Raw genomic sequence first — 26,403 nt, 5'->3', positions numbered from 1 at the left:
ATTATTATTATATTTGTTAGGCATTTTTAGTACGTATAATCTTAGAAAAACGTTTTATCGCTCAGATACTTTATAAGTTCCAGAAAGGAAGCAGTGCGCATAATCAGACACACAACGAAACAAAACCAATTTTATTACCTCAAGTAGTCCTCTTGTGAACCAGGACGCTCCTCCTTTGATCATGCGCACTGTCTCCTTTCTGGGACTTATAAAGTATCTGTGCGACAAAAAAACTTTTTCCTAAGATTGTATCTTAATTGTTGTCTTACAAAATTTTCTTGTGAACATATAGGGAAGAAACTCTTTACAAATAATACATATCCCAAGTTAAATCCATTAACTGTTTTACATAGAGTATACCGTACTTAATTACTTTACTTTTATGTATTCAGTTATTTATTTTATTCATTTATTTTTTACTAATAATGACCAACTGCTTTGGAGTAACGGTAGATGCTTGACCGTGAAACGAGAGGACCCGGGTTGAAATCCTGGTTGGGACAAATTACCTGATTGAGGTTTATTCCGAGGGTTTCCCTCAATCCATTAAGAACAAATGCTGGGTAACTTTCGATGCCGGATCCTGGACTCATTTCGCTGGCATTATCACCTTCATCTCAGACGGTAGATAACCATAGCAGTTGATAAAGCTTCCTAAAATAAACAATAAAAACATAAAACATACTAATAACGGATACTAGACCGTTCGTCATTCATCCATACATGTAGATCAATTTACTGACAGAGTCGTTGCCCAGGGTGTGCCATAGAAAGCTGGTATACGCTACACCCGCGATGAAATGAGATGCTAATAGAGATTAGTTGGAATGCCACAGGGGAACTGGAGCTCCCGGAGAAAACCCCTGTGTTATCTGGACAACGGTCTTGCCCAACAAAAGTTATATATCAGGGGCACGTCGGGGATCGAACACAAGTCTGTAGGATTATAACTCCAGCACTGTAGCCTCTAGACCACAGGTGTCCAAACGCCTAAGGAACCTGGAGATATTGCACGTGAAGCATGCTCTGCTAAGGTCAATAACTTCCTATATAAAATAGGAAAAACGATCTTAAAGAATATGCGCTGCGGGTTGCTTACACCAGGAATTACCTCGTACGAGTTACAATTGAAGGGTTCAGAACCATAGTGGGCCAAGCGCCATTTACTAAAACTATAGAAAACAAGGGTTAAAATGAAGTTATTACCATAAGTCAATGGAAACATATAGGCCTAGCAAGCCATATAAAGTATACACATTAAAACTAAATGATATATCAATCTTCATTAAACTGTGGCATTCACTTGACTTTAACCCTTGCTTTCTCCATTTTTAATAAATGGCAATTGGTCCACTATGGCTCTGAACCCTTCATCTGGATATCTATGCTCTAGACCACCGTGGCGGCCTTTTCATTCAAGTTTTGTTTTGTTCAATTTATCAATTGGTTTATTTTTATTGTATTTTCTTCAATTAAAAATACTTTCATCTAACGGTCCCTTCATAACCTCTTCAGTCTGAATGAAAACCAAATGAAGATATGCAATTTAGTTACACCTCGCGTTTCTACGACAACTGAGAATAGCTTCAGCACTACAGACTAGAGCGCTCAACAGATGTGTGAAATATTTTACGGCTTGTCTATCTAATTTGTGGAACTTAAATCCAGTGGAAACCCACGCAGGAAGTCCGCCATCCAGGGTCTCACAATCGCGGGGAAAGGGATCAGATATTGGACATCATAATTAGAAGCATTTCGTTCGCACACGTAGACTGATTTCGCTAACCCAATACTCCACAGAATCGGATCACACACATGCCTTCACGCATTGTTCATCTCTTATAATTGTTCAACGAGATAACGAGTCCGGTGGCCTCTTTGTCTGTTCGAAACCAACGGGCTGGTTATCCCCTACAAAAAAAAAATCATTCTTCTACATCAGTAAAGGTATGGACTTTTATTATCATTCACTGTCCTGAGGCTTTGTTCATAGCTTTAACGTCATTCCAGTGTCAGCATCGCCATAGGAAATATCTCGAAACATATACATATCCACTGCTAATATGAATGCAATGCAAAAGCATGCTGTATTGTAGTACATTGCTTATGCGTGGTACAGCTAAATAATTTTGTACAATGATGATTTTTTAATTGCACAGAGTCCAGTTGAAATACCGTATTTGCTCGCATATTAGACCCCTTTTTTATCCTCTTTATAATGCAAAAAAGTATTGATGGATCTTATAAGCAGTAAGGATATAACATTTTTAAAAGTTTGGTAAAATTAAGTCTAAATATAGAAATTAGTATGGAATTGAACGTGTTACATCAGCTTCTTGTCTATGCGGATGACGTGAATATGTCAGGAAAAAGGCCACAAACGATTAGGGAAAACACGGAAATTTACTCGAAGCAAGTAAAGCGATAGGTTTGGAAGTAAACCCCGAAAAGACTAAGTATATGATTATGTCTCGTGACCAGAATACTCTACGAAATGGAAATATAAAAATTGGAGACTTATCTTTCGAAGAGGTGGAAAAATTCAAATATCTGACACTCGGGAGGAAATTAAACGCAAAATCAATATGAGAAATGCGTGCTATTATTCGGTTGAGAAGCTTTTGTCATATAGTCTGCTGATAAAAAAAAATTCTGCAAGTTAGAATTTATCAATCAATCAATCAATCAATCTTCTTAATATATCCAGCTGTTTGCTGACAACATAAAGGCCACTATAGTCCACTGTAGTCTATTCAGTTATTTTTCACGAGAAATAAGGGGTATTTTGATCGGTGTTCATTATAAATGCCTGTTGCTAGTAGCCAGACTTGGGGTGTAGTCAGTATATACTGCAGGGCAAGGTAGAATTTATAAAACAGTGAGTCTAAGTTTCACAACCATACAGAACAACCGGTATTAGAACTGTTTTATAAGTTAGAATTTATAAAACAGTTCTATTACCGGTTGTTCTGCATGGTTGTGAAACTTGGACTCTCACTTTGAGAGAGGAACAGTGATTAAGAGTGTTTGAGAATAAGGTTCTTAGGAAAATATTTGGGGATAAAAGGGATGAAGTTACAGGAGAATGGAGAAAGTTACACAACGCAGAACTGCACGCATTTTATTCTTCACCTGACATAAATAGAAACATTAAACCCAGACGTTGAGATGGGACGGGCATGTAGCACGTATGAGCGAATCCAGAAATGCATATAGAGTGTTAGTTGGGAGCCCGGAGGAAAAAAGACCTTTGAGGAGGACTAGACGTAGGTGGGAGGATAATATTAAAATGGATTTGAGGGAGATAGGATATGATGATAGAGAGTGGATTAATCTTGCACAGGATAGGGACCGATGGCGGACTTATGTGAGGGCGGCAATGAACCTGCGGGTTCCTTAAAAGTCATTTATAAGTAAGTTAGTTTTATAATGACTAGACTTCGTTGAATTGCCACACGCAGCATGCAATCAGGTTGCCGATGTACGGTAGTATAATGGAGGTGAGCGACCGCCCAGTCTGGTAGTATAAGCAGTTCATGTTAAGAGTTGTGACCGGTCCAAATAGATAGAGCAGCTACAGCTAATGTATACCTATGTAAGCACTTGTTTGTGCATTATTGTGGTTGGAATAGTCAAAGCTTAACATATGTTCAGTGCAGACAAGAATTCAGTCAAACATACTACAATTAGAGTGTTGCTGTTCCAAATAATTGCCCCTGGAATACCTTTACCCCCGCAGCCAGTCTTGACCCGTTGGGGAACGTGGTTGGATTCTGTTAATTATTATGCAGAACATTACGGCAAAATAATGGAGGTAACTGATGCACAGACAGTTCCGCTGTTGTAGCTGTAAATCATTGCCTTCTGAGCAGCTATTGGAAGATATTCTGTTCATTGATTCTAATTTTAAAATCGTGTCCAAAAGCATCATCCTGTTAGAATCGTCTAAACTACAACTCTCAGAAGCCCTTAATATAGTGTATAAAGTATCACAAACCGTTATCCAAAATAACAATTCATTAATTTCAGAAAAAGTGAAATGTAAGTTGAGAAACATTATTGCTAAAAATTCTGCCTACTCACAATTATATTATATTATATTATATTATAAATTATGTACCATCAGGTCATGACAAGACATCTGAAGTTGGTGTACTAAAAAGTAGTGACTTTCCGTTCTTCAAATATGTTCGTATTACATCGTGTGATGTTGAGCGTAAATTTTCCCAAAATAAAAACTGTTTAAGTGACCATCGGAGGAGGTTACTTTGCAGTCGCTCAAAATGTACGTAACTCTTCACTGCAATGCACATATTCAAGGATGATGTATCTTACATTTAAGAGTTAATATATCTCACTATAAAATAACTGTGTATTTACATGTTTAGACATTTCCTACTTCAATGGTCATTTATTACATTTCTTGAATGCAGGATACAGGTTTTATTGTAACCGCAGTATACTGCTCAGTGTTTACATTAGAGGCATACTCTATCCTTTGCACGCCCCCTTCTCATACAGTCCATACAGTCTATACCGCGTGCGCAGTAAACCTTGCGATTCTCGTGGCAATTCCACGAAGTATAATAATGACAAAAACAGGTAGAGTATTTTCATTGACACGGCGTTTCCATTCTTCCTATTTTCTATCACTCACTCAAGCACTTTTCTATCAAATTTCTTATACCCGATTTCGCAATACGAAAAGATTTGTTTTCTTCTTTTCGAATTTGTAGAGACAAGAGTTTCCTTTTTATTACTCCAATTGGGTTGCACTGTAAATTCGCGAACAGCAGCTTTCACTTCATTTTTCTCCGCGAAGTCAATCCCATTCAATTTAAAGAACACAGAATAACTCGCTCGCCTCCTGCTCATTTTTAAATTCACACCCGACACTGATCTCTTTCTATGAATGACTGGCGTCGGAAGTACGGTATGCGAAAACCGATATCATCAATAGAAGAAGAAAAGAAATTTATCTGTGTTGTGACCGTTGCTTAAATTATACAAGCTGGCGCATAGCGCCTGAAATACAGGTCTAAAGTGGTTCCCTCGTAACGCCAATTCCGCCGCTCGGAGCGCTGTTCGGTTCTAGATATTCGTAGCAGAACACTTAAATGACACTGACATTTGGGGCATTTAAAGGACTCGCTGTTGCTTATTAAATGCTTCATAGAATATTTTATGATCAATAGACGTAGTTTGAAAACGTCTACGTCTCAATTATATTAAAATAAATGGCTGTCATTCTTGATATTAAAAGATATTACATATTATAAAGTAAGGCACTACCTTCCTGTTGTTCAATTCATACACCATAACTTAACCTTTCGGAAATAATTAAAGAAGTGGGATATGATGATAGAGACTTGATTAATTTTGCTCAGGATAGGGACCAATGGCGGGCTTATGTGAGGGCGGCAAAAAACCTCCGGGTTCCTTAAAAGCCAGTAAGTACTTAATACGTTTTACATGAACACTGTAGTCTATCTTTTTCATGTGTTTATTATTATTATTATTATTATTATTATTATTATTATTATTATTATTATTATTATTATTATTGTTAAGTTCCAGTGAGTTAAGGTACTGTATTATCTTCCATTTCTTTGAATTTATAATTTAACCATTTGTAAGTGGGCCTAACTTTTTCCTTTCTTTTTTAAAGTGTTATAATTTTTACTAATGGAAACTGCAGTCACAATGCATAATTAGTACAATTGTGAGATTTTTCTTGCACACCTTGTAGTGATGAAATAAATATCTAATAGGCATGTTGATTAATCTGTTGTGGATAGTAATAGCTAATGCTGTAATATTTTGTGTGTAAACAGTTTTTAAGTTAGAAGTTAGAACTAAACTAAATTAGGAAGTTAGTCTGCAATATATGTGATTACAAATGGTTTCCACATTTGACGATTTCCCAAAACATCAGGATCCTCAGGGGCTTTTTTTTTTTTTTTTTGCCGTTCATAGACATGTGCATCTGCTCTCTCCGATCCCCATTTCTCTTTTAGTAATGTCTGCATCTCGCTCCCCTGAGGTGTTTCCTGAGGTCACTCATGACATGTTAATTTAATGAAAGCATAAAGAAAAATCTTCGGTACATCATACGGTGATAGTTGTACCACAATCTAACATATACAGTCACGAAGCTCAATACGTAGTAAATATGCATCCATAGATAGTTGTTAACCACCAGGATCGCTAATATCGCCTCATTACAAACAATGCGATATAGTACCGGCACAGTCTATTGTTCCTAGCACACTCACAACTCAAGCTTCGTGACTGTATATACTAGACTAGACTGTGGTTTTACCTTATCGCAACGAATAATTGTAGTAATTATTGTTTATTTATTACTCATAATGTTGTAATAATATTTGATTTGGCTTGGCGGATGATGGGAGTACGTTACACTAAACTCGGTACGCACATTAAAATCGCTGCGTATGTTGTATCGAAATAAATTTTCATACGACGTAACGAGAAAGTAACACGGAATACAAAAATTATCTGACCGTCTTCGAACTCAAAACCACTTTATAGCAAAGCTAGCACCTAGGCACTGGTCTAGCGTAACAACTTGGCAAACGGGAAGGGAATACTCTGAAAAGGCCAAACCAAATTTTCGTTTCGATAACTTGGCAAACTTAGAACGTTATGCAATTTGGCTTTGATATACATCGTTCTATATCATTAACTTCCACTCCAAACACATCAATCAAAATTGGCGATTCTCTTCTTGTGGATAAATTCAGGACCTTTTTGGAGGGAAGGGCCGACGCGGTCCACAACGTGCGAAAGTGTCGTAAAATACAGAACCGTTCCTATCACTGACCATGAAAGAGCGAAGAATCTTCCATTTCCGCTGGGGTAAGACATTTTTACTAAAAGTAATGGAGTGTTCATGAAAGTGTCCTTAATGGAATACCAGCAATATCTACTTTCCCCATTCACCGAAACTTCAGAAAGAGACTAAACAGCCTTGTAAGAAGTTGTCATGGGAATCTGGGGAAACGTTCAAAAGTTGCAGACTCGCTTGCAAGAATCGCCCCCAAGTCCAAATTATTTCTCTTTCACGCAGCTTATTCGCAACTCCCCATTTTCTGTCTGACGAGCCACTATTGATGTGGAACAGTAGCGAGCGAAACGAGGCCACTCTACCACAGTGGAGTGCTTGTGTGGGCCCGCACATACCAATAACACTTCCCGCAGCTTTGTGGCCGAGTTTGCTGCCCTAACAAAACATTCAACTGCCATCCCAAGTGCTCATAATTTGGCCTTAACGTGGGGAAAGCACAAATAATATTTTTACTCCACTCCATGGCACGAAAGTTTACGAGTTTCCGAATGCAGTAGGAAGATAGCGAGGGTGAAAACAAACAAAAATATACAAATATACAAATCTGACAGTTGACGAATACTGAACATTTTATGACAATATTCGTTTTATATTACATTCGCTGACTCTGCGTTTCTGTATATAAACATGAATTCTGAATTTAAAAAAAATTCTTGGAACCATTTTTGGAAGAACAAACGGCGATGGTGATAGTGACGCTGACAATCGCTTATACGAAGTTTGTGATAGAATGGTAGTACTGATGAATATTCTTTGTGGTAATGGTGAAGGTAGTGGTCAAGATGGTAGTTTAGGTCAGTGGACTGGTTCCCAACCTTTTTTTGACTGACAACACACTTTATTGAAAGTCCACGATATCGCGACACACTTATTTTTATTAATAATAATAATAATAATAATAATAATAATAATAACAACCAGCTTTTTTTCTGGAGAAAAAGGTGATGGAACTCTGTGTAGAATATTTTATAGCGGACGGGGAGATGATTACTGTTCACTGCACGGCAATTTTGTCGTTTTTAACCTCCTTTTCGTCCAACTAAGACTTTCGAGGTCTAAACGGAATTCAAAGAAAAATATTAAAAACATAATTATTCATACATATTTCGGTTCCATGATGAAAAATGTAACAAAAAGGTCCAGAATGCCGTTCCAGAGCGTTCCGTCAGAAAAGAGCACTAATAATTTGTATGTAGTGTCGGGCATCCAGTGTTGTCGATGTTAACACGCAATCAAAAATTCTTAAAAAAACAAACAAACAAACAAACAACAAGCAGCAACTTGAGTGGCATTAGAAAAAAAAAACAAAGGTATGTGTCGAAAATCTCAATCTGTCTATGCTGCATGTCCGATAAAAGATTTTTATTATCGTTTTTGGAAGCTCACCTATTTAAATTAATGTGAAGTCAGCGCTTGGTAGGTTGCAGGAGTTTCTCTATAGGCCTACGTGGCCTTATGATTGGCAGGCCAACACGTAAAACATCTTCAAGATGCAGCAGTCTGTTCCGCCACGTAAAACCATATTGCAAGTATTCATCACTGTAATATTTACGAAACGCAGTAGGCTACGTTTTTGTGAACCCTGAAGGGAACTTTAGCTCACATTATTTGAATTAGCACTGCTGTCATGTAACCCAGAACTTAATTGAGATTGTGTTTTTTTAGTTAAAAATTTGTCCATAAATAAAGCACTTTTGATAAAATAATCGCACTATCACTCACTCACACGTATATACTGAAACTGACCAATATGTTCTAACGATTCTAAACACTGTTTATTAGTAAGTGGGAAGAGTAAACGAATTACTAAGCATTATTTGAGGTGTTCACTTTCATTCCAATTATCGCCAGGCAGAAAAATTAAACTGAGCATTGTTGCAGGTGTTCACGTTTCATTGGTAAAGTCTGTCTCAAAATAAAATATACCACATCAAAGACTTCGTTGTAAATAAAAAATTCGTTGTAAAGAGACTTTCTGAATGGCATAAAATTTACTTTTCAATTCCAAAATTTCGCGATACACTCCATGGGGCTGCGCGACACGCCACTGGTCGCGACACAGTGGGTGGGAACAACTGGTATAGACAACATCGGTAGCAGCGGAAGTAGTGATTGTAGCAATGATAATGGCGGTTGTACTGGGGACAATAGTCATCCATCGACTGCGGTAGTGCTAACAGCGACAGAGGGTGCTGACTACAGGCCGCTAGTGCTATTTTCCATCCATGGTCCCCAGCCAGGTCGAAGTGGAATTTGCGATTGACAAAGTAGATGTTGCATAGAATTTTTCTCAGGGTAGTCCAGTTTCCCTCTATCATTCTGTCAACACTCTCCACCTCATTTCATCTATCATTCGCAACAGTAAAAATAAGCTGAGGTGAAGTCTTGGGAGTACCTACCTACTAATACGGGTTTCCCATGCTGATACAGAAAAGGCTTGGGGCTCCGGACCCCAAGGCTTATCAGGCTAATCGTCTGCGAAACGGGACCTGACTATCAGATGCTGAGGCAGGATGGCCTACCTGTCAGTGTCGGATTCACGAATGCCACCATGTCATCTATCGAACAGTCATCGCATATAAGGGCGCATAGGTGTACTGACTCCTCCCAGGTCTAGTCCTCGCAAAGCCAAGTGCTGACCACCACTGTGGTATTATTTACATCGAATGCGGCAGTGCTAATACGTACTATTGCGGTACCGCTAATACCCACTACGCACCGCCAATAACGACTATGGTTTCCCAATACTGATTGCGCTACCGCCAATACCGACTGCTGAAATATCAATACCGACTGAGGAAGTATCAATACCGACTGAGGAAGTATCAATACCGACTGCGGAAGCATCAATACAGACTGCGGAAGTATAAATACTGAATTCAGAAGTATCAATACCGACTGCGGAAGTATCAATACCGACTGCGGAAGTATCAATACCGACTGCGGAAGCATCAATACAGACTGCGGAAGTATAAATACTGAATTCAGAAGTATCAATACCGACTGCGGAAGTATCAATACCGACTGCGGAAGTATCAATACCGACTGCGGAAGTATCAATACAGATTGCAGAAGAATCATTACTTACTGCAGAAGTATCGATACCGACTGCTGAAGTATCAATACCGAATGCAGAATACCGACTACAGACATAAATACCGACTGCAGAAATATCATTACCTACTGCAGAAGTATCAATACACACTGCAGAAGTATCATTACCTACTATAGATATATAAATACAGACTGCAGAAGTATCAATACAGACTGCAATAGTATCATTACCTACTCCAGAAGTATCAATACAGTCTGCAGAAGTATCATTACCTACTGCAGAAGTACCAATACACACTGCAGAATTATCATTACCTACTACAGATGTATCAATACAGACTGCAATAGTATCAATACAGACAGCAGAAGTATCAATACAGACTGCAGAAGTATCATTACCTACTGCAGAAGTATCAATACCAATTGCAGAAGTATCAATATCGACTGCGGCAGCGCTAATACTGACTGCGGTACCGCCAATATTGACTGTGGTACTGCTAATACAGAATGCAGTCCCGCCAATACCGACTGTGGCACTGCTAATTCCGACTAGCGTACCGCCAATACCGACTGTGGTACTGCTAATACAGAATACAGTCCCGCCAATACCGACTGTGGCACTGCTAATACAGAATACAGTCCCGCCAATACCGACTGCGGTACAGCTAATTTCGACTGACGTACCGCCAATACCGACTGTGGTACTGTAATACATAATACAGTCCCGCGAATACCGACTGTGGCACTGCTAATACAGAATACAGTCCCGCCAATACAGACTGTAGCACTGCTAATACAGAATACAGTCCCGCCAATACCGACTGTGGCACTGCTAATACAGAATACAGTCCCGCCAATACCGACTGTGGTACTGCTAATACAGAATACAGTCCCGCCAATACCGACTGTGGTACTGCTAATACAGAATACAGTCCCGCCAATACCGACTGTGGCACTGCTAATACAGAATACAGTCCCGCCAATACCGACTGTGGCACTGCTAATACAGAATGCAGTCCCGCCAATACCGACTGTGGCACTGCTAATACAGAATACAGTCCCATCAATACCGACTGCGGTACAGCTAATTCCGACTGGCGTACCGCCAATACCGACTGTGGCACTGCTAATAACGTCCGCGATACCGCCAATTCCGACTGTGGCATCGCTAATACAAACTGCAGTCCCGCCAATACCTACTGCGGTTCCACCAATATTGAGTGCGGCACCGCTAGTAACGACTACGGTACAGCCAATACAGACTGTAGCACCGCTAATACAGACTGCAGTCCCGCCACTACAGACTGCGGTGCCGCCAATACCGACTGCGTTGATGCTAAAAATAACTGCAACATTGCTAATACGGACTAGGCCTATGGTAATAGTGTAAGTTACTCGTATTTTTTTTTTCTACAGAAGGAAAGTTCCCGTCAAAATATTACCGCTCATTTTCTACACGGTGCACCGTTATGTCTAAGGGACGCTCCATATAAACAATCGGGAGAAGAATTTTCTGCTTACAAAATGCGAAAATAGGTCAACAAATATTTCAAAATACCTCGAGTAGGAAAAGATTTATAATGAAGAAAAATATGCATTTAAAAGATAGGTACCAGAATTTGCGTTGAGCATTAGACTATCCGATGGAGTTGTTTCACGATTGTTTTCCGTCTTACGTTAATACCATTATCGCCAACATCGTCACCACCATCGTCGTGTTTGAGGGATAAAATAGATTTCAGATAGTGTCGATTAAATAGTCCCGTTCTCGAAAATCCTCATACCCTCGAATCATGAGTCTACTTTGTTATCCCTGAAATACGTCGGTAGTTTTCATCTTTATAAACAATAAAAATTATCCATAGACTTTAAGATGATGGAGCTAGGGTGTAATCTTAAAAATCATTAACACAGCCGCTTCGTCCACTACAAATGTCACAGAACAGTTAGAGATCGAAGCCAGGCGTCTCTATGGGAAGGGAAGAGCTACGACTGAACTGAAGAACAGCATACTTTAAATATAATTTTACTGTTCGGGTTGGAAGTTTGGTGAAGATGAAGTTACGAAGTTTATATTCCCCATGGCTTCACGACTGATGTCTTTGAGCAATCTGGGATTTCTTGAGGAGAATGTTCACCTCCTCGCACAAGTATTTCCCCTTAAAAAGCAACAAGAGAGACTGAAAAGAAACTTTTCACGATCGTAGACTTATTATGTATAAAAGGGACAAAAATGGCTAATTTTTGCTTGAGGGTGTTGAGTCTAATTTATATTACGGAATGCTGGGCAAGAAGCCAAGCCCGGCAATCTATGACGCCATTTAAAGGTGGCTGAAGGGGAAGACAAGAGGAGGGAGAACTTTGACAATGTGAAGAAAGAGGAACAAACAAATGGATGAAGTTACTCAGATCAGGTGTCTGTGTGTGAGCAAACGTACGCGAGGCTTTTCTCAACTGTTTTCCTCCATCTTGATGTCTCTCGGTCACACACACGCGCGCAAGCCACACACACAGTCTTTACTGCCATCTAACGTGACTTGACTCCTTCGATAAAACGCTTTCAATTTCACATGAAACGAGCGAGGCATGGGCAATTTACTTCGACGAAAAATTGCATTGTAAAATTCCAATAGAAAGACGAGGTCCGATTTTCCTGTCATGTATCACGATTGAAGGCAATAGCATAGAATTCAGATGTCATTTTAGGCTGTAGGCCTATATAACTTTCGTCCCGCACCGTAGCGTAGTAGTTTAAGGCATCATGCCTATGACTCAAGTTACGGAATGTGCTCTGGTTCGAGCCCCCATGGGTAAGAAATTATAACATAAAATGTCGACCAGTGTATGGGAGCGGTGTCAATCCAGGATCGTGATGAATTTGGGGAGCTATATGATAAGTAGTGAAATCCGATTATGAAAATCAGCTATAATGGCTGGGGAGATCCTCATACCAACCTCACTGGTTGGATGATCGTTCACCTCTGCTAAGGAGATAAGACATTCTCCAGTGACATCAGCGCATCCGGAATTCAGTGCGACGGCGGGTTGATGCATGTATCCGTGTTAACATGTGCCATTTTGAGCACTTTCTGTAAGACAGATTTCCACATAGTATGCTATTTTTATTTCATAACTCATCATACAATCTAAGCAGAGCTGTAGAAAAAGAGCTGTAACAAGGAAATAAAGCGTTTCCGTACCAATGTTCATGTAACATTTTTTCATCCTCTGCATGAGAGGAATATTCCCCTATAGTTTCGACACACATTTTAGATACGCTCTGTATGTAAGTTATATTAGTAAAACAACTCTATGTGAAATTAGTTTTCTGTTACATTTGTCGGTTTATTCCACGTATTGCTATAAATCACGGAAAAAAAAATTCTTCGCTGTATGAGGATACCTACACCTGCAAGTTGAATACGTCACCTAGTTTCGAGAACGGATCTACAGTTGTATTAGTTTGAATATTTTATTTTTGTTTCGGTTTAAAAATGGAAACTATAGTTCAATGATAAGAGAGGTAACTAATTAAGGGCATGAAATATATTTTCTCTTCATATGAAGCGAAATTCCGAAATTAGCAGCAGCTCACGAGAAATGTTTCACTATGGTTCATTCATTCATAGTGTTCTGCCCAAGGGCGGGTCTTTCGCTGCAAACCCAACTTTCTCCAATCTTTCCTATTTTCTGCCAAGTGTCTATTATTATCAACAGTAATCTCACTATATTAGGTCTATCTAGAGAAAATTAAAACTCGTGTAGGATTTAATTGACTATTACACGATTAGAAGAAATTAAATAAAGATTAGATGAAACAAAGTACTCTAATAGTCTAATGCAATAAAATATTGACTTCCTAAACTGTCTTGAAAATGTATTATTGTACCATCTCATCATTACAAATATTCCGCTAGATGGCAGTAGTGTGTTACGATCAGTGTTCTCTTGTTACCAGTTTTTTCAACTATACAATCTTTATTGAACCGTATGGACGATTAGATCCTTCTAGTTAAGAAGGCTTTGTTGATTCAGTTTCATTTTTATTAATACAGTTGCATTCCACCTCAATTATCAATACAGTATACATTAAAAAATGTTTGATACGTGCCTATCCATAATCTCATACAGCAGAAGCCATAACATAATCTAAATAATATAAACAAGATAAATGATAGAAATGTTTTAATTAAGGATGATGAAATAAACATGAATCATTTTAAAAAGGTGCAGTTATTGAAAGTACAATATTGGCCAACAAAGAAATGCTAGGGAGGTGATAAAACAAACATGCTAGGGAGGTGATAAAAACAAATACTAGGGAAGAAATAAGAATTGTAGGATAAGCAGCCATGATTGGTTAAAACAAGTCATTCTGTACCGTTTTATTGATCGAAATTGTATGACATAGTAAAAGTGTAATAGTCACTTTAATATTTCAGACCTCGCGATTACAAAATAAAGGAGTGATCGAACAGATCTGTAGCAGTGTTGCCAAATCAGCGGTTGTCCCGCTATATCTGGTGTTTTTCCATGATATGTTTAGTGGGTAAAATTTATCAAATTTGTAATAAACGCATTGATAGAGAGATAATATAATAAATTAGCTACTTATGCATTATTTTAGAGCGGGAATTTAGATATCGGGTTGGCAACACTAGTCAGTAGCTTCTCTCCATGCCGAGATATTACTGACAGAGACAGCGCGTCACTGCTATTTCATACGCAACATAGGTGCCTTCATGTCCGTAGCGAAGGGAGGTGGCGTTATTGGACTTAGTCGCACAAGTTACATCTGTTCATGGCCTAACTACTAATAGCATTAGCATTCAGCTGTGGCTTACAGTGTTGTTACAGCAAGTTAAAATTGCATTAAATATAACAATATTGTAATATGTATAATTGTATATTGTAAGAAATTCCGAATATACGAGACGCATCCAGAAAGTAAGTTTCCCGATTTTTTCCCCTTGAAAGTAAACGTAATTAGCCGTGTCAATTGTGCATGCGTAACAGGTCTATGACGTATCAATCATATGCCAGCCGGACAGGTCCCGCCTGGTGCCAGTAGCGTGGCAGCAGTGGTCCGAAATGGAAGTTCTTATTCCTTCTCCCGCCGCCTGCGAGGTTCGGTCAGTGATAAAGTTCTTTAATGCACAAAGCATTGCGCCAATTGAAATTCATCGGCAGCTCTGTCAGGTCTATGGGCCGAACATCATGAGTAAGCAGATGGTGCGTCGCTGGTGTAGGCAGTTTTCCGAAGGTCGTCAAAGTGTCCATGATGAAGAGCGCAGTGGGCGACCGTCCCTCATCAATGATGATCGTGTTGAGCTGGTGTGGCAGTGCATCATGGAGAACCATCGCTTCACGATTACGGAGCTGAGCAGCCATTTTCCGCAGATATCGCGATCCTTGTTGCATGAGATTGTCACTAAGCACCTGCTGTTCAAAAAAGTGTGTGCCAGGTGGGTGCCGAAAAACCTGACACCCGAACACAAAATGCAACGTTTAGGAGCAGCACTGACATTTCTGCAACGGTATCACGATGACGGCGACGAGTCCCTCGACAGGATCCTCACGGGCGATGAGACTTTGATTTCGCACTTCATCCCGGAAACCAAGCAGCAGTCAATGCAGTGGCGGCATAGTGGATCTTCGGTCAGGAAGAAATTCAACAGACGCTGTCGGTACGGAAAGTGATGTGCACGGTGTTCTGGGACAGGAAGGGCATTCTGCTCATTGACTTCCTTCCAAGAGGTGAAACAGTGAACGCTGACCGTTACTGTGAAACACTGCGAAAATTGCGACGTGCCATTCAAAACAAGAGGCGTGGAATGCTTCCTGCAGGTGTTGTGCTCCTCCATGACAATGCTCGTCCACATACGGCTCGGCGCACAGCAGCTGTTTTGACGGAATTTGGCTGGGAGTTGTTTGATCATCCACCCTACAGTCCTGATCTTGCTCCCAGCGATTTTCACGTTTTCTTGCACCTCCGGTGAGCGTTTTGGCAACGACGAAGAGCTGAAGACGTCTGACACACGCTAGTACCATTCACAGGCGGCAGAGTTCTACGACAGAGGGATACAAAAGTTGATCCCACGATACGACAAGTGTCTCAATTCTGATGGTGGCTATGTTGAAAAATAGCTGAAACATTGCTGTACCTGTTGCCAATAAATGTTTTCCTGAAAGTGTGTTCCTTTTTATTTTTTTAAATAGGGAAACTTACTTTCTGGATGCGCCTCGTAGTTTAAGTATGGTACTGAGCCTTAACTGAAAGAAATGTGTATTCTCTTTCTTTCATTTATGTTACTATTGTGTTGTTCTTTTGTGCTGTATTTTACTTTTCATTATATATTTGTGTTATTTGAATTTCAATAAATCTAGATCTAAATTATTAGAAGTTATGCCATATTTTGTTTCACTACAAACCCCTGAACTGGTGCCCATATTCGGTGTGGGAGAAGACGTGGTCTGAAGTCCGGGTCTTCTTGCTTTATACTCAAAAGGTAAAACCTAACCAATTTCCCCCTATTACTACAGATGCTAGTGGATTATAGTGATTTTCTAGTTGTCAGGTTGAATTTTCTTTTGCCAGCTTTGTTTTGAATTTCGGTACTGACAAATACAACTAGCAGTTACTTTCTAATTGTTGACAGCATTATTTTCCTTAGAAGAAGTTGCTAACATTTATGAAACCAAAGTTACTGGCGAGTGTTGATACAGTAATATACAATAAATAAACAATCTACATTTTAAAGTGGTATTCTGTTTACGAAGTTGGTACTAATAATAGGCTATCATGTCAAAATAAATTTTTAGGTTAGGTCTCACGAATCTCACTATTTTATATTGCCCTGACAAAATATATTTTAATATTAAATCAATCAAACATAACCAAAAGTAAATAAATAAATCCCTTCTCTTTCCTACTTTTTTCTTTTAGAAACATAGAGCAACTAAAACTTATTCCATCGCACTCTGCTCTTGGCCAGCGAAAATAAATAAATAAACAAATAAATAACACTTATTATTGTTTCAATGCACAGCGTTGTGAGTTTACCTACTTTGGTAATATCTGATAACAGTTGGCAATATTGAAAAGACGGCCACGTTAGATTTTGGGAACTTATGTGAGCTCCACTATACATCAGAACATCTTGCAATTGCTGATGTGACAATCAAAGTGTAACTTATTTCGAATAAAAACACTATAGTCCGTCCCAGGGATCTGTAGAGTAGAAAGACGAAACAAGACTTCTGCGCAAGTGATATGTGGCAGGGCTAGGGCCAAAGATCGCTCTGGAGGAGATGTTGAACGAAGCCAGCAATCGATTGCAGGGAGGAGACAATTTCTATCTGAACTCTACTCTACTCTACCTTCTACCACGAGCATCTTACCCTTTAGCGGCCACCAGCTGATGCTGCCCGCAACACACTCCGACACAGACAGACTTCGCCTCCATATACGCGTGAAGTTACTCTACACATTCCTGGGACGGACCAAACTAATAAAGTAAAGGCTGGTTCACAATAAACCGGGAACGAAAACGACGAGAGCGGAAATAATGTTAAAATAAATGTGTATTAAATGTGAGCTTTCACAATAGTTAATTGTGAATGCTCACATTTAAATACAGGGACATCATTTTATTTTTACTAACATTTTTAATATTAACCTGTCTATACCTTTAGAGAACCGGAAACACCGCTTGCTCCCCCCTCCAAGACTGGAGTTCGATGATACTGGCGTAAAACACAAATCACTCTACTAGGTATAGGAAGGAAGAAAAGTAGTTCATCCATTTACGTAAACTAGGAAATATCGCGATTTTGAGTTTGATAATTTTCATTAGGTTTTTCTTTAATCAAAGTACAGTACTGTATTAAGAAGAAGTGTTTTTACTCACGAAGTGAGTTATCCATGCGAACGTATTCAATATGCAGTGTATATTATACTGTCTACAGCACATTAGCGTACAATATAGAGAAAGAAGTTAAATTGAAAAATAATCATAATATGAATATTTAAACACAATTTTGAAAATAGTGGCCGTTCATTTCGATACAGGCTTCAGTTCTTTTGCGCATATTATCGCACTATAGACTATTGCATCTAATTCCAATTGCCAGTTTCGTCCTTCGTACTAGTAACTCATGTTGAAATAATTCTGTACCTACTCTACGTACTGTAAATTCAATCTTCACTTCTGCCCGACCCGAAAATATAAAATTACTCAGACATGCTATCTACTATCCGTCCAAGTGGTTATGCAGCAGGATTGTAGAAAGGGAGGAAATCACGTGACAGTTAATTACTTAACGAGGCCCTTTTATTTAAGTTAAATTAAACAGCTGTATAATATTACGTAAACTTCCATTTCCTAAGAGAAATTAATGTTTTCAGAAAAGAGCTAAGACAGCCCAGTTATTACAGAGGGGCGAGCAGAAGCAGGTGGGGGAAATCGGGATGCGACGTAGGCAAACGGACAGTACCTGTGCGAAAATATGATTCAATATTGAAAGCTCTTTCGTCACTGGAAAACGCGAACATATTTCTGGAACGTACTATACTCAGTAACTCAGTACTGCTTACTATCTGCGGTCTTGGTTCTGTGTGGAGTTGGAACTTCCTTAGTAGAAGGGGTGGGAGTGAAGTACATTCAAAAACTCAGGTACAATAAAAATTGAAGTAAAAATAAAATGATGTCCCTGTACATTTATTTTAACATTATTTCCGTTCTTGTTGTCGTTTCCGTTCCCGGTTTATTGTGAGCCAGCCTTAATTTTCATTTCCAGATAACACAGACAGCATGACCATAACCACATTTTTTTTTCTAAGAAATTTCGAAATCTGTTTTTTGTAGCACCACAATACCTTGTTGCTATACTAGTACAAACGATATTATGTAGGGAAAACCAAAATATTTGGCTAAAACTGTTCTATAGTCCATTAATATCGCATCAGTTATTGGAAAACAATTTATTCTCGTTTCTCTGGTGACAAAATGTTTAACGTGAAGACCATCCGTAAAGTATTGCGTGAAGTAACACGAGAACGCCTAGCTGAAGCGACTCTGAGTGCACAACACTATAGCGAGATACTCAGTTTTGCGAGAGCAGCATAAGAAGATCATAAAATGAACGCCATAAAGATTGCAGACATCAGCTTTCACTTAATGGTGTCGCACATGACGTTATGCTAGCATTCATTCACCCTGCATGCCGCGAGGTCAAGCACTCGGCTGACTGCTTTAAGCTAACTTTCCTCACCCGATTCATGCTGCTATGCACTTCATTGCAGACTAGAGACAACTTAACTTTACCTACTCTGCGTCCATGTCCGTCATGAGGTGTAACTAATTGCAGTTACGTGTGTGGTCATTTATATTTCCTTACATACTGTAATATACTGATAATTTTTATATACTGTACTATTCTTCTTCTGTTAATACTTTATTAATACAAAGCTTTCATAAAACCCTATGCATTTTTAAACGTATTCGTTTAATGCATTTTTAAAGATAATAATAGTTCGACGAGTACTCCCATAAAACGGTAAAATATGTTATTTCTCACTATGTCAAATTTAATATGTTTACGTTCTTCAAAAGAATGCAGTAATTACTTACGTCACTCAACTTTTACTAAAATAAGAATATAACTATCAAAAACCTTTTCAACGCATGTAAAACAGTTTCTTAAATATGTAGCATATTATGGTTACACTGCATCGTGTGGACGAATCTATTACATTATTCAGTTGTGTTGAGGGGTGTCCTAGTGATCTGCTAATTCACAGGCCCTCCAAAAAAGCGAGGCCCGTTATACCCAGTGCCACCGTTCCTGGCGTGTGAAATAAGTAATTGGAACGTTGAGAGCGAGTATCTTATCTTTGCCACAAAATGTGAGCGAGAAAGCTGACAACTGTGATAGGCAGGTTGCTGACGTCACATCTGTTTGGAGGTGGTATCACTCTCAGCCGAAGTGGCAACAGATGCCACTGACTGGACAGTGTACCTACTCAAGGTCACATCCCAGAAACGAGAAGTGCGCCTTGCCTTTGGCGTAGTGGCCAGATTGCTGACGTGACTTGTTGAGTGGTATCGTTCTCAACTGCACTGGCAACAAGTGCTCACTGACTGGCATTTTACTCAAGGACACGCGTCAGAAACGCTGGCACTGGCTATACACAGTCATGCGTATGCTACACGCTACGGACTACGGATCCGTAGCAAATTACCTTAAATTTCGATGTATATTTTATATACAACATTGCACACCATTTATTAATATGAACATACATTTATTAATACAAAATAAATAAACCTTTTTCTAATCAATTACCTAGAGTAAATACCAGTTTGTAATAATTATTGTAATACAAGGTGGTCAAAGAAACGGGAGATTTTAATGCTGTTGTTGGTAGTAGTCTTATGGATTATTTTAGTAGGCTTAGATTCATTGTCATTTTTAGCCTGATTGTTGCAATTTATTAAACGTGGAATACTGGAATGGAGAGCAACGAGGATTTGCTGTAAAATCGTATTATTTAAATAAATGGTCCATGCACAGAAGCTACTCATAGGGAGTTTCGCCGCCACTTTCAAATTCGTCGTCATGAGCCTGTGCCCTCTTCACATGCGATTAAAACCTGGGTTCGCAATTTAGAAGAAACATGCTCAGCACTAAAGAAGAAACCTTCAAGTAAAGAAAAAACTGTTCGCACTCCTGAAAATATTGAGACTGTTGGAGTTGCTTTAGTGAGTAGTCCGACGCGTTCAATCCGGAGACTTGCTCTGGCAGATCAACTTGGTTTCAGCAAGACGGTGCAACAGCACATACTGCAGCCTTTTCTATGACGTAAATGCGAAATTTCTTTGAAAATCATGTCATATCCAGAAACAGGGATATTTTCTGGCCTGCACGATCCCCCGATTCAAGTTTATGTGATTTCTTTTTATGGGGTATCTATAAAACGTAAGGTATATATCAAACCGCGAAATATTGAACAACTAAAGACAGCAATTCGCGTAAGAAATTACAAACATCACAGAATGGTGCACACGGCCATTAAGGTGGAGGATCGTTAGTAAGGCTCCCACCGCTTGACAGAGGACACTGAGTAGCAAGCAGTAGCGATGTCTCACGAGCTGGACGCCTTTGCCCCAAGGGAACAGCATCCTGCAGCATCTTTGTACTCATTTCTGTTAGTGCTATCCATGACGTCGTTGGAAATCGTTCACGCGATCTTCCGGCTTGTAGCGCAACGTCTTCATCGCGACGCTATGCCTGCCTCGTTATTGCTACGACAATCAGGGTACGAATTAACGGGGAGGATGGGGGGGGTATTCCCCCCTTGTTGGAAAGTTATCACCCCTCTCATAAATTCATATTAATATCTCTGCCAGGGATAACTTCTATCCCCCTCACAAAATATATTTGTTTTAATACGAGTATACTTTATAAAGTACAGTATAAAGTAAGCAAATAAAGTAACATTGATGTATAATCATCACCGGCAAGCTGACAACAATCAATAACTTAGGAATTACACATCTTATCTTAAGCCTGCTAATGGATATAATTATTAAAATAATCAAGATGCAAGACAAGCAACTCAGTACGACCTAGCGTTGAGCCGTATGGAATGAGGATAATAATTTTGCGTACGGTTATTCTCTATCTAGGATTCTATCCCCTCCTCCTCAGAAATCTTAATTCGCACCCTGACGACAATTATTGTGGCTGCACACACATAACAATAGTAAACTGAATTATAAATTCGAAGACCATTCGAGTATTATCTAAGACAAGAATCCTACAAGAACATACTCATAACATGCTTATTTCGTTAAACGAGAATTAGGATATCGCAGGTCGAAAAATTCGCTTTGTAAGAATGGTGTTTCTAAGTCGACTTCGTCCCAGATACGGCTTTCTGCGAACGCAGACGTCAAATGAAAGACGTTTCTACTCCTTGAGATGTGCCTTTCGTTTTGTAGACATGAAACAACTGCAAAAGGCAACATGCCAAAAGATCTCTTAGTAGAACAAAAGCTAGTACTTGACTGGCTTCCTGTATTTGCGATCTGTGATGGCTCACAAGCACAACACCTCGCTTCTTGTGCAATGCAATAATACAAACGACCGCAAACGAACTCATACTTCCGATGAAGTAAGAAGTGCACAATTGGCAGTGCCCACAGTGTTTCAATACAGGCATATCCAGTTGATATAATTATCTTGCACTCGGTTGGCTCACGTTACACTTTACAGCAATATTTCTCAACCTTCTTTATGATGAGGCCTCTCTTTTCCTCACATTACTTTAGTGCGAACCCTGATCAAAGGTGTGGAATGAAGAACATACTGGCTTAGTACTCGTATGCAGGGGAGTACAACTCTCATTGGAGGATTTCTTACATGAAAATAATAGAGACATCTAACGGAGTCTGTCTTATGGATGGTTCCTTCAATAATTTCTCAGTAGGTGGCAAAGAAATCGAATTCTGCTCCAAACATGAGCGACCTCCTCTTAGTCTCCGCATATGATCTATAGCCTGTATCTTAATGTCGTTTATCATTTGACGTCTTCTGCCTCCAACGTTTCTTCTGTTCACCATTCCTTCCAGCGTATCCTTCAGTAGACAGTTTCTTCTCAGGCAATGACACAGCCAATTCCTTTTCCTCTTTCTGGTCGGTTTCAGCACCATTCTTTCTTCACTCACTCTTTCCAACGCTTCATTTCTTATTCTCTCTGTCCATTTCACACGTTCCATTCTTCTCCATATCCACATTTCAAATGCTTCTAGTCGCTTCTCTTCACTTCGTCTTAATGTCCATGTTTCTGCCCCACGTAATTCCACACTCCACACAAAGCACTTCACTAGTTTCTTCCTTAGTTCTTTTTCCAGAGGTCCGCAGAAGATGCTTTTCTACTAAAAGCTTCCTTGGACATCACTATCCTGCTTCTGACTTCCTGGCAGCAGTTCATGTTACTGCTTATAGTAGACCCCAAGTATTTGAAGGTGTCTGTCTACTTGCTATATATAGCAATTAGGTTTAATTATCTACATTGCGAAATGAATGCCTGAAATTTAACAACATAACGTTCTATATATAGAAAGGATATAACATTTATATTTATGTTGGTGTCACCTGCAGAATCCTTAATTATACTGACTGTGAATTCTAAATGAAAATATAATAATTCGAAAAACAATGGCTACACCCATCCCATCTGAATGTCAAACACGGGTACAGGCAATGAGTTTTCGAAACATTTTTTTATCCAACAAAGGGGTCCTTACTTTGGGCCATCCTCCGTGTATTCCCCTTTAAAACTGACGCGCAATGAGACCAGAAAATCCCGCATCACACGGGACAGAGCCCGGAATCTTCCACTCCTTAACCTGTTTCTCTACGAAATGAGTTTCCTAGCCGTTAGTAGAATATTAGTACTTAATTTAACGACGCTTTCAGCTGCAGAGGTTATTCAGGATCGAAATTATCCCTTGACAGAGAAATAGCAGACAAATTTAGCTGCCCAGTATCAAGGTCACGGTAATTTTAATTTTCGCGTAATACTACGACACGGGACCCCAGCTTTACTTCGCTCCCGAAGGAAGCTACACTCAGGATTTTATTCCCCTTTATAATCCATCGCCCTTGACCGAGTTTGAACTCGCAAACCTCGGATCCAATGCTTAACATGGTAACCGCAAGACCCCCTGGGGACAACAAAAGGGGCGAAATAAATGGTAATATTAATGACAACATGGAGAAATGAGTATCAAATGCTGAGAAATACACATTTTAGAGAAATTCCTTTTAATGTGATTTTTTATTTTATTTATTTAACTAGCTAGCGCGTACAAATTAAAATTATAAAACAAAAATGTTTCTAGCCACTAGCGTAATAGCCAGGCTCGTGTACGGTGTGGCCTTAGCCAATAATATAACATAACATTTACAAGGACAGTTTACTAAATACAGTAACTTAATTCATACCAATAAATAACACATAAGAGCAAAAAAAAAAAAAAAGAGAAAAGGAGAGAGAAAAGCATATTTAATATAAATTGACAATCGGACAGAAGCCAGTGATATTTAATAAAAACATGAATATAGTCGACAGAAATAAAAGATAAAAAAATACACACATTTTTTAATATTATATATCATGAATAATTTTATATATTTCTTTTTTTAAAAGCTTCAATTTTAAAATATTTCAAATTTGGAAAATGGTTTGTAATTTTATTATAAAGTCTTGGGCCGAAACTAGCACCATGTTTAAGAGCTGCACTTGTATGACATTTAGGCTCAATTAATGGGAAAGTAGACTTTTGTCTTCGAGTACGATATTCATGTCGATTAGATTTCTGTTTTATTTGATTTCTGTGGTCGTAAGTTAGTAAACTATATTTATAAATTTCTTCAATCTGTATAAATTAAATTTGTTGCTTTAATACATTTCATATTTCCTCTTTATTATGTTTTTATGAGCTCGTATAAATAATTTAGAAGTATCAGCATGTTTTCTTTTTTGGATTATAATGTCTAGTTTTCATTATTATTATTATTATTATTATTATTATTATTATTATTATTATTATTATCCATTTGAACCTTTGTTACTGTTAGACTACAATTTGTATCAAAAAATTTAAATTTGTTAAATTTGTGTTCATTTATTATCATCATCATTATCATCATCCACAACGCTGTGAAGTGAGCGATTAATGTTATGCTGCATCGAGTGCATGACATCGCATTGTAGCATGCATAGTTGTGATTATGAAGTCATTCATAATTGGATGTCTGCATGATGAAGTCTTCACACCCCACTGGCGACACAATCGCACTTGATAAACATGAAAACGCTGCTACTATACACCCAACTTATCTGCCTCTCTCTGCAAAGTTTATACTCTGCTAGACTACAAACGAGATATTCTCTCTGAATATTTATTGCGAAAACAGCTCACACAAGCTATATTCATTTTTTAAGTATAAATAGAATAGCGTCACAAAACCAACAAAACCGTCTATCCTAAATCACATGAAGTGGCAACGTTTTCGATTATAGATTCAGCGGCACCGTGTACGAATCCCAACAAATTTGCGTATTATCTTCCTTCGATTGCAACTGCCAATTGGATGTGCTTTCCTTCCTGTATTTGTTCCTGTTTCGTTGCAATCAATATGACACAATTATTACAGTGTGCCGTACATCATAATGCTTCCAACAACGCAGAAAAAAGGACGAGTGTCTGAATAACGAAATGTTCGTTAATAATAAAAGACACCATTTTTATATGACACCGTTTCATTTACGTTTCAGTTGTCTAACGCTCACCATCTGGACCCGAGGTTTGCGGGTTCGAATCCGGCCGAGAACGGTAGATATTAAAGGGCGATAAAAAGCCTTAGCATTAATGGCTTCTGAACGATGAATCAAGAAAATGAGTCTAAATATGAACAGGATTATTATTCGCAACACGATAAAAGAACTGAACTGTTACGTAAGATATTAAACACATGAGTAAGAATGTGTTCCACTCATAATGATGTAAATACGATTTTTTTTCCGAGCTATAGATATGACGCCACAGGTCGTACAGAGACGTTGCCCCCCGCAGTACATCTGTCGAACGCATCAAAGTTTAAGGGAATTTGTCGGGAGTTGCATGTGTGCAGTTTACCTCAGTCTATTGTGAGCTACAGAAGAGATTACTCATTCGTGTGAAGGAATTGCTGATGCGTGCGTAATGTAGTGCAAGCTATTGTGTTTTTCAAGTTTTTTGAGAATGATATCTACCATATTGCAGCGATTTTTTTTAATTATGCAAAAGTGGAAGAAAATATGAAATAAGTAATTTCGAACTTTTCGCAAGAAGATATTAGTCGAGTATTTCAGAACAATCTTCGAAGTCAAAAAAGTACTGAAGCAGAAGGTCAATTTGAACATCTCTTGCGACACAGGTTAACAGCCACTTATAATCGTATGCATTAAGTTGTTTATATAGTTAAAGAGGTTTCAATCATTTAAGTTACTACAGTAGAAGCGACAGCCGATTTCGCCTAACTGTGGAAGGCGTATAACAGGAAATGCCTCTGAGTTGCGGTGTGAAAGAAGCGTCTTAAAGGGAGGATCCTGTACAATTCAGGAGAAAATGTCACACTTTTAGCCTAACACGAAGTTCAGGGAGTCCCCGATAGATTCTACACATGCCAAAGAGTACACGTAGTGCTATCTGCGGAATATTACGTACTTGCAAGTGAATATAATATAATTTATAATTTATTATTATATTTCATTTATAAAAGAAAACCTGTTAGTCATAGCCTTAATAACCAAACATCAAATGCAATGAAGATATTGAATTATAGAGCTCATATTCTTAATCATAAACAATAGAATGAGTTACAAAACACTATAACAAAAAGTATTCACGTAATTACAAGGATTCTAT

The 26,403-nt window shown here is 38.6% G+C and overlaps 1 protein-coding gene across 1 annotated transcript in view; it reads right to left on the bottom strand.

Annotated features, from left to right (window-relative positions):
- LOC138715198 (uncharacterized) overlaps nucleotides 1-26,403 on the bottom strand; it is a 1,247,406-nt gene that overhangs the window by 843,899 nt on the left and 377,104 nt on the right. The gene's annotated exons all lie outside the window — the stretch shown is intronic.

This window comes from Periplaneta americana, chromosome 15 (assembly GCF_040183065.1).
Source record: "Periplaneta americana isolate PAMFEO1 chromosome 15, P.americana_PAMFEO1_priV1, whole genome shotgun sequence".
Lineage (NCBI taxonomy): Eukaryota > Metazoa > Arthropoda > Insecta > Blattodea > Blattidae > Periplaneta > Periplaneta americana.
Note: the sequence above shows the minus strand (reverse complement) of the source record. Positions and strands in the feature narration are given on the sequence as shown.